This window comes from Chelonia mydas, chromosome 4 (genome assembly GCF_015237465.2).
Source record: "Chelonia mydas isolate rCheMyd1 chromosome 4, rCheMyd1.pri.v2, whole genome shotgun sequence".
Lineage (NCBI taxonomy): Eukaryota > Metazoa > Chordata > Testudines > Cheloniidae > Chelonia > Chelonia mydas.
The window spans coordinates 37,747,105-37,764,114 of NC_057852.1; the positions used below are offsets into that span (position 1 = coordinate 37,747,105).

At 39.0% G+C, this 17,010-nt stretch overlaps 1 long non-coding RNA gene across 1 annotated transcript; it reads right to left on the reverse strand.

Moving 5' to 3' along the window:
• Positions 1-6,222: 6,222 nt before the first annotated feature.
• LOC119565992 lies at positions 6,223-12,356 on the reverse strand. Its single transcript, XR_005224994.2, has 3 exons — positions 12,042-12,356; positions 9,550-9,632; positions 6,223-8,221 (listed from the first exon to the last, which is right to left on the reverse strand). It is a non-coding gene; the product is annotated as an uncharacterized LOC119565992 (long non-coding RNA).
• Between the last annotated feature and the right edge of the window lie 4,654 nt (positions 12,357-17,010).

Here is a 17,010-nt window from a genome sequence, read left to right on the forward strand (position 1 = left end):
CATGCAAAATATCATGTATTTTCAAATACTTTGGTGACTGTCACTGTTATAATAAGAATTAGTTTTTGTCATTGTCACAAGTAATCAGAACTATAGATTTGTGTTTTGTCCAAATCATGGTTCTGGCAGCACAATGCATTCTATCCCTAAGCAAGCATTGGTTCAGGACTGAGAGCAGAATGTCACATATCAAATCGCCATCATTACTTCCTGTAGCATCTTGGACTTTCCTTGATAATCTTTCATGCAAGTACTGCCCTAGTCTAGTCCAGTTTAGGTTGTGAGATTTGATAAAACCATGCCCTGAATAGTGTCTACACCAAGATTTAATCTCTCAGTACCAGCACCATATCGTACAATCCAATCTTCCTCTGAGGTTAGGAATAATGCTCTTATCTGCATCATAATATAGCATGGAATCCTCAAGGACAGACTGAAGTCAGATAGTTGATTAAGTTCAATCTATGAGGTGACTGATCAGTTTGTGCCTGAAAGAGAAAAAGTGTGGAAGCCTCTGGCAAGGGATACTATACTTCAAAACTTTAAAGATATTATTATATTATGATTTTTTGGTTAAGAAAAAGGCATTTTTAAAAAGGATCTCCCAGCTGTCTAAAAACAGAAGTATTCTGATTTTTATATCAGATATATCATTATCTGATAATAAAAGGGAAAGAAGGGTGTGATTATTGGCATGTCAGAAGCTGCCTTGGTTTCTTTCTTGTCTAATGTTCCTTCTAGAGTGAGCCACCATGTCTGAAGGGCTAGCTAGCTTGTTGCTAGGATACGCAATGGGGTAGGTTCCAGCTGCCACTCAAGCCTGTTGAATCGAAAAGGACCGAGGCAGCATGCACTAGTAAGAGCTGTCTGATTGAAAAGAAAATTATTTTATCATCTCTGTTTTTTGGGCAGTTGAACAGACATTGCTTAGACAAGGGAGTAGTTTTTAATGATGGCAGCAGCAACAACCAGAGAGAGCATGAGAAGAGGGTGAGAAAGCAGGACAGTTGAAAATAAAAGGAAGGAGGAAAAAGGAGAGCACAACTGTAAAATTATTTCCTGTTTGCTGTAGGGAAGGAGAAAGATTTGGGTTTTCTATACCTGTCAGTGGAACCATAAAGAAAAGATGGACCATCTTATTACAGATTATATAACTCTCTGGGTTTTTATGATTTCACTGACAGCCATACACCAAACCAAGATTTCTTTCTCTCTTCTTCCAATATACATGAGGAGTTTTATAGTCTAGTACTATTTCTCCCCTTACTGTTCATATTCTATTATCTCTATATAGTTATAAGTTATAGTTCTCCATCACATTGCTCAGTCTTGTTTTTCCTCCCTCTGCTTCTCCTAAAATGAATCTCCCTTTCCCTGCATTCTCTTGACTGTCCTCAAACTTTGTCTTGTGATTTCTTTTCAAATCAGACAGCACTCTAACCACCTGATGTGTTTTACTACTGATATTGATAGGCTGGAGGAGAAGCTGGAGCCTATATTCTATCTTGCTATATAGCAACACATATACTTGCTTCAGCTGCACAGCAGGTGAATCGCTGCCAAAATCCCTTGTAACAAGTGCAGTTGCAAGAACAAATCAGTAAATATGAGTTTTTGACACTACAGCAATGGAACTTGTGGATTCTTTTTAAATTTATAATCAATGCTCCAACAAAAGTGTACTCACTTCTCTATACCCAATATGGAGCTTATATTTGGGTACATTGCATTGTTAGTTTAATACCTTCATTTCAAATTTCTGATATATTTTTGTATGTGTAGCCTTTCACTGGCTCTTCACAGCATGCCATGGTATTTCTGATTTCAGACTGAGAGTTCAGATTTCTAAATGGTTGATAATCCATTACTTAAAGAAACAGAAGGTAAATAAGTTAGTGGGAGCTAATGGTTGCAGAACATTTTGAAAACCAGCCAACATGTAGGAGGCAAATATGGACAATTAAATTATTTAGAAGCCCAATTTCGGTTCCCATTTCCTACCATCTTAGCCTAGGCCTGTGTACGAAGACTGACTTTCACTTCTATTTTGAATTTTTGGCGGGGTGATCAAAATTTCCACAAATATTTCAAATGTCAACTACCTTCACCCTTCTGGTTCACCCAGCCAAAAAATAAAACACATCCTACATGAGGCCTGAGGTTTAATAAACGTTGGAAGTCTCATGAAACCCCACTTCATACGAGTCTTTGCGCTGTCCTGAAGGCCTGCCTGATCTTAGAACTCTACCACTGGAAACCTAATTTTGTTTTTTGAGGGTTTTTTGGTCATTTTTAGTTCAAGCACATGATATGCTGAGAGATGCAGAAATGCAGAGCATCTATCCCTCCCACAGAAGTCAATGTAGGTTGCAGTTACTCAATGATTTTCCAGGATGAAGAAAATGGAAAATGTTATTTTAATTCTAGATATATACATTCTAAAAACATGGCAAGTCAGAAAGTTGAAAAAGAAAAGAGAAACAATGCAAAAGAAAAGGAGAAAGGAGCAAAGGAAGGAAATTGGTGGGCTTAACTATAAAAACTCACTCGCTTCTATTAAGGCCACAAATGTTTTGAGCAGCCTTTCTTGTGGTATTTCAGCAACTCTGCGTCTGTCCCAGCTAGAACTCAGAGGTAGGCAAAAATGAAAAATATTGTTTTAAAAAGTTAGAATCTAAATAAATCTTCAGTTTGTTTAGCTTGCATTTGGGGGTAAAGTTCAGGAAGTTCTTCCAGTAGCCAAAGCGTTTAACCCCTTTGTAATCACAGCCTTCAAAACTGACTGACAAAACCACAAATAAAGGCAAATCTCTGAGTGGAAAGATATTAAGACAAAAGTATGGCACAAAGCACTGCACAAGAGCTGGCTCCATAAAAGCACACTAAAGCAGAGCTGGTCAAAACTCAATTTCTGTTCTCCTGGAAATTCTAACGTTTCAAAAAAAAAAAAAGGGGGGGGGGTATCTGGAAATGTGTAAACTTCCTGTGGAAAGGAAATTCCAAAAAATGTTCATTTTGAAAAAAATCAAAATCTCTCCTTTTGTTTTTTCCAAAATAAAATGGAGCAGCTGGCAGCCCTGACTGTGGGGAATTCCTAATGATGTCCCATCTCTGGGAGACTCCCCTTGTCTTGGAGTTGGGAAGCTGGATGTTCCTGTTATACAACTATGGCAGGGAGCCTGGAAGCCCTGGGGCCCCTGACCCTAGGAGAGTCTGTTTGGATGGGCTGCCCTACAGCCATGGACCTATGGGGACCAGATAGCAAGTGTGAAAAATTGGGAAGTGGGTGAGAGGTAATAGGGGTCTATTTAAGACAAAGCCCCAAATATTGGGACTGTCCCTATAAAATCGGGACATCTGGTCACTAACATGGACCCTCAAAGTGTGGGATCCCCAGCAGTGCACCAAGTGAGTAGGCAGGAAACCGGGCAGATTTCTGTTGAAAATCTGCCTGTTTTATGGAGGAACTTTGTTGAAACCAGGCTGGTTCTGCAAAATGTTTTGTTTTTGACAAATTGGTGATTTCTGTAAAAAAAACAAAAATAAAACAAGAACCAAAAAACTGTTTAGTCAGAAAATTCCTGGCCACCTCTACACTAAAGTCCCCACCCTTGCCTTTAAACAGCTTAGTGCATGGAATTAGAGAAACATATTACTCTGAAAGGTCTGTTCTAACGGCTGGATTCTGAAGTCCTTTCTTAAAGAAGACTTCCCTTTGAACCCAATAAGGGTGGGGTTATCAACAGTGCTCAGTACTAGCACAGTAGTTCCCGCTAAAGACAAAGGTAAAACTCTCAATAACTTTAGCTGGAGCAACCAACACTGAACATTTCTGAAAAGGCCCACCCAGTGCTAGATTGTGTGTTAGATGGTGCATAAGCTACCCTGTCCCAGGAAATGGATGTGGAAGGCATCATGTCTTGGAGACACCCTTCAGAGCTACAATTCCTCTTGCATGGCATTTTGATTAAAAAAACCCTAGAATGGTATAACATGGCACACATAAAATTATTCATAAAGTTTGCAGATTACAGAAAAATTAGGGGAGTGGTAAATAATCAAGAGGACAGGTCACCGATTCAGAGTGATCAAGATCACTTGGAAAACTTAATGCAAGGAAACAATATGCATTTTAATGCTGCTAAATGTAAGTGAATAAAACTGTGGCTTAAAAGCTGATAAGATTGCTTACTGACTTTTTACAGGAGTTCTGACCTGCATTCCTGCTCTGGTCCCGGCAAAAGCATCACACAGACAGAGGACCCTTTGTTTCCCCCCGCCCCCCTCCAGCTTTGAAAGTATCTTGTCTCCTCACTGGTCATTTTGGTCAGGTGCCAGTGAGGTTATCTTAGCTTCTTAACCCTTTACAGGTGAAAGGGTTTTGCCTCTGGCCAGGAGGGATTTAAAGGTGTTTACCCTTCCCTTTATATTTATGACAGGGCCAAATAAACATTAGGAGAATTGTGCCTGCTAGTGCTTTCACATCCTATAACCTTTCTGCAAATAAAATGAGCAGCTGTTTGATGATATCTGCATTGACTTAGTGTTAGATAGACTTAGGGTTAGATTATTGGGTACTAATTTTGAGATTACTAGAAACTGAAACACTTATGAACATCTTTAATGTTGTTAAGGCAAATCACTTCTCAATGTTCAGGCTGACTTTCTCAGATGGGCACTATGGAGATCTGTGAGGAGAAATTTGCCCTTTGCAGCTGCAGTGTAACAGCAGAGTTACTTTGTAGAGGCTATTCAAGAGACTCTGCAAAGGTTACTGGAGTAGCATCCATAGCTCCAGCACTACCTTTTCAACCCTGGTCCCACTCCATCCTTGTCTAGTCTGTCCACTGCTGCACAACGAGTTTCTGGGAGTCGCATTTTGTGTCATGTAGGTGGTAGAGAGTTATACTACAGTGATGAAGGTCCAGAGTGCAAACACTACTGCTAATGTGTATTATTACAATTGTGTATAATAGAACTTGTTTTTAACTTTTACAGTAAGCATAAAAAATTAAATAAATAAAATTAAAAGACAGTTATTTAGTTTTCAAAATCAAGAACTTGAAAGGTAGGAAATGTTGAATTTAAGGTTGCTCATGCAGCCTTCATTTGGACCACTTGTGTAAATGCATTATGAGACAGTCTTCAATTACATGATATTATTTTTTCCACAAGATTCCTGCCTCATACAGTGCACTGGGTGGATGCACAACTGCACAGACTTACGATTACATGAGCAACCCCAAATTTGGCATTTCCTAACTTTTGAATTCTTACTTTACAACCTAAATAATTTGCTTTTAATTTGTTGTTATCATGGAGTGGACCAATAAAGACATATGTAACACACAAACCCTGCCCTGAAAAAAAATGAGACCTAACTTTACAATGGGAGGAGAAAGAAACTTTTTCAATGGAGCTAATCTTTTATGAAATGGCTATTTAGCTAGACATCTCTATAATAGTTTTGTTTGTCTGTTTCATGCCATATGCCACCAAATTCCACACCACCTGATGTCACAATCCCTATATTCAATCAGGTATTTATAGAGCAACAACAGAAAAAACAGTGCAGAAGAAGGGTCCCAGAGAAATATTTGTGGGACAGCAAACCTAGGAATCCCAATATATGGGACAAACCTGTGATCATGGCATTTTCTGTATGTTTAAATTCTTTGAAGAGGCTCTAGCCTATGAACATGCTTTAGAAAACACTTCTCTTCCAGCTAGTCTCTGCATAGACTGCATCTGCACTTAACCCACAGGTAAATATTGTAGCTCATGTTCATTGTGATCGATAAGTGATCAGATACCACTGTGAGGGGCACATTGGAAATACCCGGTTAGATTAAATTAGCACTTTTGCCATGCACTTGATGACTGACCTGGGGCAAGTCAGTGAGGCCAAAATGTTCAAAACTAGGCACCTAAATAGTTGCTCTGATTATCACAGGAACTGAGCCCTCATAGCTCATCTGACACTCAGCTGCCACACTGGTAAAATGGCAATAACAATGCCTATCAACTTCAATGTGCTTTGAGTTCTTTGGATGGAAACTGCTACAGTATGTAATTGCAGAGTAATATTTATTATGGATTCTTTAAAGGGATACTAGTGTTACAGCTAGCTCCCTCTAACTGATAGATTCCTTACCTATAAGGAAAAATATATAGAACATGTTATGGAGGCTTCAGGCATGTGGAAAAACTACTTTGATTTGTGTCAATCAACAGCATCATTCTTTATTGAGATTTTAATAGTAATTTCTACAGACAGTGTTCAGTCAAATCTTGCATTAGTATCTACTATTTTCTTTAGAATTTACTGTATGTATGTTTACCACTTATCCTATTTCCCCTTTAAAATCCAAGAGTAAAAATGGCAATATTCAGGTCACAGTTAATTTTTTTTAAAAATCTGAGCACTTTCCTCTTCTATCATGCCAGTATATAGGCTGAATTTGTGACAGAGTCATCTGGCTGGTAGAGGTGATAAAATATCAGGTTACAATTTCAGAAATAATGTTACAAATATATATCATGTTCTGACAGATAAATTGAACCTATTTTAAGTAGCGGTCCGTCAACTTTCCAAGGTGGAAAAGGCTGATGTATCTATTTTGGCACTTCTGTTTCAATGACACTTGTCACAGTTTAAAATACAAACAGCTTGTCTGTGTTTTGGAGATGAGGAAGTGGGATGCACTGCAAAGTGAAGACTGGCAAATACCAAGGGGTCACAGGTACTGAAAGGAATATTTTTGATATCTAATTTTTTGATGAAAGAAAGGGGACATTGTTATCATATACTTTCCCGTTGTGAAATGAAAAGATCACACAACCACAGCACATTGCACTACCCAGTATCCAATCCCTCACTGCTTTCCTTTCAAGCTGGGCATACAGCATTCAGTCACTCACATAGTGTGGTGTTTAAAAGCTCCAGGATGTAATTTTAATACCTGTAGCAATCTTCTCTGTCCCCCTTCTCTTAATCTTTCTCTCTGACAGCACCATTGAGAGACTGACCTTGACTTGGCTTCATTCTCAGTGAAATAATAGAGATTTCCCTCTTATTTTTAAATAGGGAACAAATAGGTTTATTATTAGCTTATTTATGCTTTCATTTACTAGAATAGCCTACCCCAAAATGTCCTATAAATGCTTGTAGGATATGCAAGAATTGCCAGGAAGGGCATTAGGTGCCCTGCATACATAATCTCCGAGCCAATCAACCTGTCTGTCCTCTACATCAGCCTTTCTGAACTTAATATCCACTCATCACCCACTCCTGCTCTACCTACTACTCTCTCACCTCCTCATACACATGATGCTAACTCCTGATGCTTCCCACGTGCATCTACCCCACCACTCATGTGTACCCTCCCTGTGCTTTCACTCCTGTGCCTCCACTACTCAATTAAATGAGGAAGAAGACAGTCCAACTCCCCAAACTTTGAGGAAAAAGAAGCACCAGATGCCACTGGTGCCAAGAGAATCTTGAGTCCCTTCTTAGAGGCCCAGGGGAGGGGAGGCACAAAGGGATATACATTCCCATCACAGGCAAGAGAAGGGAAGGGACTTCTGGGAAGCAGGTAATCCAAACTGCAGGCAAGTTGCATTCACTGCACCTCAGCATCCCTTTTGGTATGGGAGCATTCTGAATATTACCTGCCATATCTTTTTGGTGTGGCTATGTGATTGTTTCCACAGGGGTGCCACATTCAGCCTCAATTCTTGCATAAACTTGAGATTGCCCCGAAGCCTTATGAAATCCAGTTCATTTTTTCTGGACTATTTCAAGTGGATGGCACTGCACAGACAAGTTAGTATATAAGTACAGTACAAAAGTGAGTCCCTGCCTAGAAAAACATATTGTTCAAAACACAAATACACCAACAGGATGGGTACCTGCCAATCAGTTCAAATTCAGCTAACGAGGGGGCAATGATCTCTTCCCCCCACAACAGAAATGGAGAACCAACAAAAGAAAAGAATAATTAGTAACAGCTTAAGATCATTCAGATCCTAAAACAGCAGCAGCAACCACACCAGAAAAGCTCTTTGAGAGAAGAAAACTTCATTTTATTAAAAACTATTGCGCTTGTATGAAAAATTTAAATAATCAGCCTGGTGATTAATTATGCCATCCATTTAAATCTGAGTGAGCAAAGGTCAGGGATCCTCTTTTGATTTTCTTTTCTTCTACTTGGTGTCCAAGCTGGAAAAAAAGAGGGTCAAATCGGAAAAGGTCAATTTATTTTTCTACCACTTTTTGAGGCTACAGGGGTAAGTCTGTGTGTCCTTAATTACAAACTACAGAAGTCATTAATTTCTTACACATTAATACTTAAATAATTATGAATCCCTGTTACCAGAAATGTCTGTCTCCCACAGGACAATAATTATTTGAAAGTAATTTTGGTTTAATTCAGGATGTGTTCATCTAATACCAGACTCTTCCTGCCATTTTTGGCATTTGGACCTTTTCCTGTGCAACTTCAGCCAGCTGGCAGAGATTTCTTGTGCTGTATCTTTCTCTGTTTCTCCACCTGTCTGTTTCTATAACTCATGAAAAGTTTTAAACTCATACTATTTAGTTTCCTCGTGTCTACCTATCTTTCTCAGGGTTGTATATAGTGCCTATCACAATCCCTTCACTATTTTTTTATATTGTTCTCACTATATAACTTTAATTCTATAAACAACAAACTGGATGTCTTTTATTTGCATATGTAAATTGGGATTTTGTTGGGCTGGCAAGAAAACAAGAATTCCATTTGGTGGAAAAAAAAATGAGGTTTGGAAACTTAATTGTATTCCACATCACAATGAAACTGAGATCTCCTGATTTTTTTCCCCATTAAAAGAGAATGATCCCCGAAATAACCAATCGGGGTGTGGGAGAGCCAAGTTCAAGTCCTTCTGAATGTGAAGTAAGTTCCCTAACCACTGTACTATTAGCTATTCTGGGGCCTCACTCTCATTTTGACCAGAAATTCCATCCTGGACCTGATACGCCTTCCCAATGAAAGGTTTATCAAAACCGATATATTTTTATGAAAAGTGTTGGTTTTGAGATATCAACATTTTCTGATGCGGGGGTGGGGTGGGGTGGGGGTGGGTATTTTTAGTTGAAAATTCCCAACCGGCTCTTGTTTATATCTTTTCATTTCTGAATGGCATAAACAAATATTTTCATATCTATACCCATTTTTGTATTGCTCTATTAATGTGTGAGTAAAATAATCAGACAAATTATAAGTAAAATGGGGAAAAACTAAATTAAGATACATCACCAATTAGTAAGAAAATAAAGGGCACTCCAGATATTGTGATCATTTTGAATTTGGAAACAACTGAAATTCGGATGAAATTATTACTAATCACTGTTAATGCCCTGATTGCTATTTATTTTAGACCATCCACACAGTACAAATAAGAAGTTAAGCTTCTATAATATACTATTAAAGGGACTGTTCCTGCAGTTTTGCGTGTAAAATTGTCACTAAAGTTAATGAGACATTTTCACATGGAAGTTATAGTTACCTGTAATTTCCAGGTGGTCACTTTCCATTTGAAGTTTCATTGTAATATGTTTTCCCTGCTGGACATATTCATCTTACATGTATCTGAAGAGGTTAAGGGGGAAAAAGTGAGGAATAGAGGAAACTGTTGATGAGAACAGTACAGCCAGGCTATAGAACTGGTGTGGAGGTGAAAACGTAATGAGAAGTTTGAATAAGGGATGGCATGGGACTGTTAGGAGCTCTGAGAAAAGGAAAAATGGAAGAGAATGACAAGCAAGCTTAGAGAAAGTAACTGTGACTATAAATGTCCTCAGAGGAAAATGCAGCAGATTGGAGGCAGTGAAAGAATTAAAGAAGAGCATTAGTACAAGGTAATTTTTTCAGTTCAGTCTGCTCAGATTCTTTGTGTCAGAGAGATGACACCTGTCTCAGCAAAAGAATTCCTAAAGCTGTGGATTAGTTTAGGTAGCTAAAGACATCAGATTTGATCCTCGGTGGATGTAAATTGCCATAGGTCAATGGATATATGCTGATTTACAACTATTGAGGATCTGGCCTGATGGATCACCTCAGTTTTTGGTAAATATTTATAATTAAAGGACCCTTTACCTCTTTCTAGTTCCCACTCCTCTTGCTATGTCATATTACAACTAGGGCTGTCAAGCGATTAAAAAAATTAATCGTGATTAATCACACTGTTAAACATTAATAAAATACTGTTTATTTAAATATTTTTGGATGTTTTCTATGTTTTCAGATATTGATTTCAATTGCAACACAGAATACAAAGTGTACAGTGCTCACTTTATATTTATTTTTAATAAGTATTTGCACTGTAATAAAACAAAATAAAAGTATTTTTCAATTCACCTAATACAAATACTTTAGTGCAATTGCTTTATCATGAAAGTTGAACTTACAAATGTAGAATTATGTACCAAAACACCTGCATTCAAAAATAAAAGTGTAAAATTTTAGAGGCTGCACGTCCACTTAGTCCTATTTCTTGTTCAGCCAATCGCTTAGATGAACAAGTTTGTTTACATTTGCAGGAGATAATGCTGCCAGCTTATTGTTTACAATGTCACCTGAAAGTGAGAACAGGCGTTCACATAGCACTGTTGTAGCTGGCATCACAAGATATTTACATGCCTGATGCACTAAAGATTCATATGTCCCTTCATGCTTCAAGCACCATTCCAGGGGACATGGGTCCATGCTGATGATGGGTTCTGCTCGATAACAATCCAAAGCAATACGGACTGATGTATGTTCATTTTCATTATCTGAGTCAGATGCCACCAGCAGAAAGTTGTTTTTCTTTTTTGGTGGTTTGGGTTCTGTAGTTTCCACATCAGAGTGTTGCTCTTTTAAGACTTCTGGTTAGCATATCTGGCACGTAAATACTTTGCAATGCCAGCTACAAAAGTGCCAAGCAAATACCTGTTCTCACATTCTGGTGACATTGTAAATAAGAAGAGGGCAGCATTATCTCCTGTAAATATAAACAAACTTGCTTGTCTCTTAGCTATTGGCTGAACAAGAAGTAGGACGGAGTGGACTTGTAGACGCTGAAGTTCTACACTGTTTTGTTTTTGAGTGCAGTTATGTAACCAACAAAAATCTACATTTGTAAGTTGTATTTTCACAGCAGAGATTGTACACAGTACTTGAATGAGATGAACTGAAAAATACTTTTTCTTTTGTTTATCATTTTTACAGTGCAAATATTTATAATAAAAAAATACGCTTTGATTTCAGTTACAACACAGAATACAACAGATATGAAAATGTAGAAAAACATCCAAAATATTTTATAAATTTCAATTGGTATTCTATTGTTTAAAACTGTGATTAATCGCAATTAATTTTTTTTTTGAGTTAATCGTGTGAGTTAACAGTGATTAATCGACAGCCCTAATTACAACCTTTTACTTCAAGGTAATTAAGTGGTTTTGTCTCCACAGCATAAAAATAAATGGGGCCTGATCTTCAGCTCTTATAAATAGGTATAATTCCAGTGAACTCAAGAGAGCCACACCAAACTAAACTAGCTGAGGATCTGGCACATTTTGCTCAAGTTCGCACAGGCATATACTGGCCTTTCCTCTTTGTTATTTTACAAAGAGTGTAATTTCACTAGAAATAAGAAACGCTTTTGGTGCCATGTCACAGAGTACCTCTCCTCAGGGGCAAGCTAGTAAGTTCCTTCAACATCAAAAGTCTGTGTATATTTCGGGCCTGACTTTCAGCCAAGCGTTGATCTAGGATTGCTTTTTGCATTTACAATTATGTGTACAAATGATTATAATTTAGACACTAATTCTCTGAGGGTACTGGTTAACATCAATCGCACCTGCAAGTTTGGAGGCCCAAAATTGTACTGCTCCTGCAAAAGGGGAACTGGAACTTAACGACTGCTTGTGAATATATGAAATCAAAAAATATCATTGGGTATAAAGATAACTGTATATTCATTAAGTAATTGTGTTAGGTAATAAAACTCCTCACCTGGCATTTAGCTGGAGATTTTCATTCTGAGACAGTTATAAAAACCCTTCATGCCAGTGTTCAAATATGTTGTCTTTCTGTATTTCTGATCAAAAGTTGTTAGCTTCCTGTACTGTAGCAACAGATGTGAAAAGTCACCTCATGCTCCAGGTCAAACATTTCATTTGCCTTTTTCTCCTAGGTTTGATCTCCAGGTCTGTACTGGAATCAGAACCCTGTTCACACTTCCAGAAAATCAGGATCAGAATGACTCCTACTTAGTAACATATACATTTTAGCATTGATTCAGAATACACTGCTGTATCGCCCCTCTGATCTTCATTTCCTCTAACTTATGCAACTTCAAAGTACCCTAACATTGCTGCAATTCTAGCTTCCTGTGTAACGTTCATGTCACTCTGGCATTACATCTCAGAAACAAGATCCAGGAAGCCTGTGTTTCTCAAAGAGCCAACATGGCATTTATGGGAGTTGCATACTACACACAACACTAACCTGCAGTAAAGAGCCAAGCTGCAAATAAAATCATGCACCAGATAAAAGACATAGCAGGTCATTATTATATTTCAATAATTTAAAACATTTTTGTAATAATTTAATGCTTGTGAAAAGTTCTGCTTTGACAGCGCTGCAGAGTGACATGGATGGGCCCCAGTCTCCATGGCATTTCATTTCTCACTTAGGGAATTATCATGCTTTGATTTTTGTTTATGACGTGGACTGTGCCAATAAGGAAATTTCCTGAGACTACAAAACCCATATCATTTAGGCGAGGTACTGGCAATGTAGAAGAGCACTATGCAAGCTGGAAAGCATGCCTCTCTCACCAACAGAAGTTGGTCCACTAAAAGATATTACCTCACCCACCATGTCTCTTTAATAGCCTAGGACTGATACAGCAACAAAGACACTGCATATAACAATGGAAGATACTGAATTTTACAGTACAAAGCAACTGTAAAATTCCTTAACCTGGCCCAGATCATCTTCACATGGAAGGGGAGCTCAGCCACATCCTTGGCACCATCTCTCAACCCCTGCTGTAGCCCATGCAGAGGTGCCTCTACAGGTCTCAAGTCTGCACATCAGAAAGGGCTGAATACAGTGGCGGGGGGGGGAGGGTGGAGAAGCATGTTGTATTCCCCCTGATCTCCTGGAGAAGAAGATAAATTTAGTCTACAGATGAATTACTGTTTGTGCAGAACCTCCATAGAAACCTCAGGGCAGAATGGCCAGGGGGCTTTGCTGGTAGACTTCTTACAGTGGATTTATGCTGACAAAGACTGAAAGGGCCCAGAACTAGTGCAGATATATTGACCCTCTGTGCAGAGGACCCTAAGCTCACAAAGATCACTCAGCAAATTAGGGGATGGGTGCCATGGCCTATTCTGCAGGGGATGCAAATTTCCCCCAGGAAAGCATGATGTGAGATGATCATCTATCTAATGTATTTACGTGGCCCCCATCACTGTATATGTGTCTTTAATGCATTTGTAATCACAATACCCAAAAAAAGTAATGAATTCCTATTTTACAGATGGGGAACTGAGGCACAGCAACACTAAGGGCCAGATTTTTGAAGGTATTTAGGCATCTGAAGAAAGGTTTTGAAAATACCAGTAGGTCCCTATCTACTTCTTTAGATACTTAAATAATTTGAAAAACCTGTTCCTAAGTGACATGCCCAAAATCACACAGGAAGTCTGTGATGGATCAGGGAATAGGATCCTGGCCTCCAGATTTCCAAGCTAGGGCTCTAAGAAGTGGACTTCCTCCCCTCATCCTCATAGAGGTTTCTCCCTCAGAGACCCCTTCTCCGGTGCAACGAGCTTGGGGTTCATTAAATAACAAATCAGTGAATGAAAAAGGAATACAACTTTAATAAAACAAACTGGAGAGCGTCTCTGGTGAAGTGCTGCATGCAACCATGTGGTGTTCCCATCTCCCGCTTTCAGGGCACATCTCCAAATTCCTATGTTGATAATACTGCCTCTTATGAGGGAGCATGTCTAAATTATAATCTTCTACAAACATATCTCCCTCTTAAAGAAAAACAAATTAATTCTTATATACATACATACATACAAAACAACTAACAACTATCTAATAATACATGCATTAAATTCTCAATCCTTGTAGTACATTTCCATAAACCCAATGTGTCAACTACCTAAGGAGGATAGGTTACCAACCCATCACTTTTGAATGAGTCTTTACCACTCACTTTCTTCAAATACCCCTTCTCTAGGCAGGTTAGCAAGTTTCTATGAGTCTTTCAGAATGTTTAATCTCCTGCTCTGATCTTCCCAGTATCAACCTTTCATTAGAGTCTGAACTGTTCTCTTGTTGCTTTGATGATAAAGGACCAATCAGATGGAAAATGTCAGAATCCACATCTACTGTCAACATGTTGGAACTTTCTGGGATTACTCATAAATACCTTCAATTATGTTGAAGTGTGTCCCCCAGTCTGTCGGGGCTACACAAGACCTTGGATGCAGCTTTTCTTCAATGGTACACCTTTGGCCGCAAGTATTAGAGGTGTGATTCCTCAGGTGTACCCCATCACCTTGGTTAAGAGATGGGATATTGTGGGCCCTTTTGTCAAAATAATATTTCTGTTTCCAGTTCTGATTTTCTTTCATCTTCATATGGTTTCATTGTTATGAGATTTCAGCAAGTTATCAGTTATTTATAAATTAGATCCAATCCTTCTTCCCATTGACAGCTGAACTGAAGAATAGCCATTCACCAGGGGTGTACTTCAGTAAACCAGTTATGCTTTACACAAATCACCCCGTGACAGGTCTTCTGCCCGGGAAGCTCCATCCCCTCCTCCTGGGGCCCGCTGTCTGCCCCAATAACACTCAGAGAGGCTTCCAATTATGCAGAACCCGTGGCTTTATTTACAAACACAGTTCTCGCACTACCAGTCTTGAGCTATTTACAAGGGTTACAAGGTTAGTTCCCCCTTTGGCTAGCAGTCAGCCCGCAGCCAGGAGCCTGACCTTTCCCCCTGGCTGCTCCCTTTATACTGGCTCCCAGCTCTTTATAGATGCTGGCTTGGCAGGCCCGCGGGGGGTGGGGGGGGGCAATCCCAAGACCAGGCATCAGGCCTGTTCCATCAGCCCCAATCTATTTCTCTTGATTGGAGCTGGGTGAGCACGGGCTAATTAGGTGCTTTTGCACCAGCACCCTGCTACACACCCACACTGTCAAAGGTCTTTTTCATAAGGTTCTTTATTGTCCGTAAGAACCTTTTCACGAGTCTGTTTGATTGGGGGGGAATGTAATTTGACTTGATGTTTTGTGATATAAACCCCAATCTATGGCAAATTGCCTAAAATCTGCACTTGAAAATTGTGGCCCAGTATTGCTAAATACTTCATCTGGAATTCCATGTCTGGAGAAGATTCCCTTCATGCCGGCTATCACTGACTTACTATTTGTACTGTGCAGTGTGCAAATTTCTGGATGCATAGAATAATAATCCCTGACGATTAAATAATCCTTTGGTTACCAGGTAAATAAGTCAGTGCCTACCTTCTTCTAAGGCCTTTGTGAAACTGGATGAAGTCTCAGTGGCTCTGTCTATTGGCATGGCTTGTATTTCAAGCATGAAAAGCAGTTTCCTACCACATTAGTAATGTTATGATTGATCCGCGGCTAATAGAGCACCTTTTGTGCTCGTTTGTACTTCTCAATTCCTAAATGACCTTCATGGATCTTCTGTAGTAATTCTTTTCAGAGGCTCATTGGAATAACAACCTTTACTGCCCTTGAAAATGACCCATCTATCACAGTAAGTTCATGTTCATGTTCACAGTAAGTTTCCAATACTCCCTTATACTTGGAAAGCAACTGCTTATTTCTTCAGGCCACCTGTGACTTCTTTAAGGATTCCCAATGATTCGTCTTTTGCTGTTTCCTCTCTTATTTGTTGCAGTTTCCTGTTAGCTATGGGAATTGACTTAACAACCAAATCTACATAGGCTTGCATCTCTGTCTCTAAAGTCTTCTCTGGTTTCATGGGAGCCATTTGCTCTTCAAAGTGTATCTGTATGAACATGAATTTAACATGCATATAGGTCACAACCGAATCATACTTCTGCAACTTTATCATCATTCTTTGAATCCTTAAGGTACAGTCATTTAGCGGCTTGCTAAATAACACTGTCAGGGGCTTGTGGTCCATTTCAACTTCCACTGTCTGTCCATAAATATACTCTCAAAGGCAAACAATATTCCTAAAAGCTACTTTTCAATCTCTATGTATCTAGCTTTTGCTTCAGTTAATGATCTGGATGTATATGCCACTGGTTGCCAACCTCATGCATCTGCTGATATTTTAATAGGCCCTCCTGTTGTAGAACTTCACCACTGGTTCTTGTATCATTTGCTGTTTTAAACCTTCCCATGATTCCTCCTGTTCTGCACCTCAATACCATTCATTTTTATTCTCTCAGAGTTTTCTCAAAGTTGCTGTTTTAGTAGATTAGGTATGACATTTCCAAGATAATTAACCGTTCCCAGGAACCATTGGATGTCTTTCTTTGATGGGGTGCATGGCATTGTTCAATGGCTGAAATCTTTCTCTTATCAGGTTTTACACTTTCATTGGAAATAACGTCCCCAAGAAAAGTCAGTTCTGTGACCCCTAAAACACATTTCTCCCTATTTAGTTTGAGGTTTGCTGCTCTAGTTGCATCCAGGACTTCCCAAAGGCTATGGTAATGTTCCTCTTTAGTTAAGCCCCAGATGATGATGTCATCTTTTGAGTTGTCAATACCATAGATCATTCGTAGATCATATGTATGGTTTTGTGGTACATTTCTGGTGCTGATGCTGTGCCAAAGGGTAAGCATAAGAACTTGTATCTTCCAAATGGGGTATTTAATGTGCATAGCTTTGAACTTTCTTCAATTTTAGCTTCCAAAAACCTGAGGATGTATCCAATTTACTGAAATAG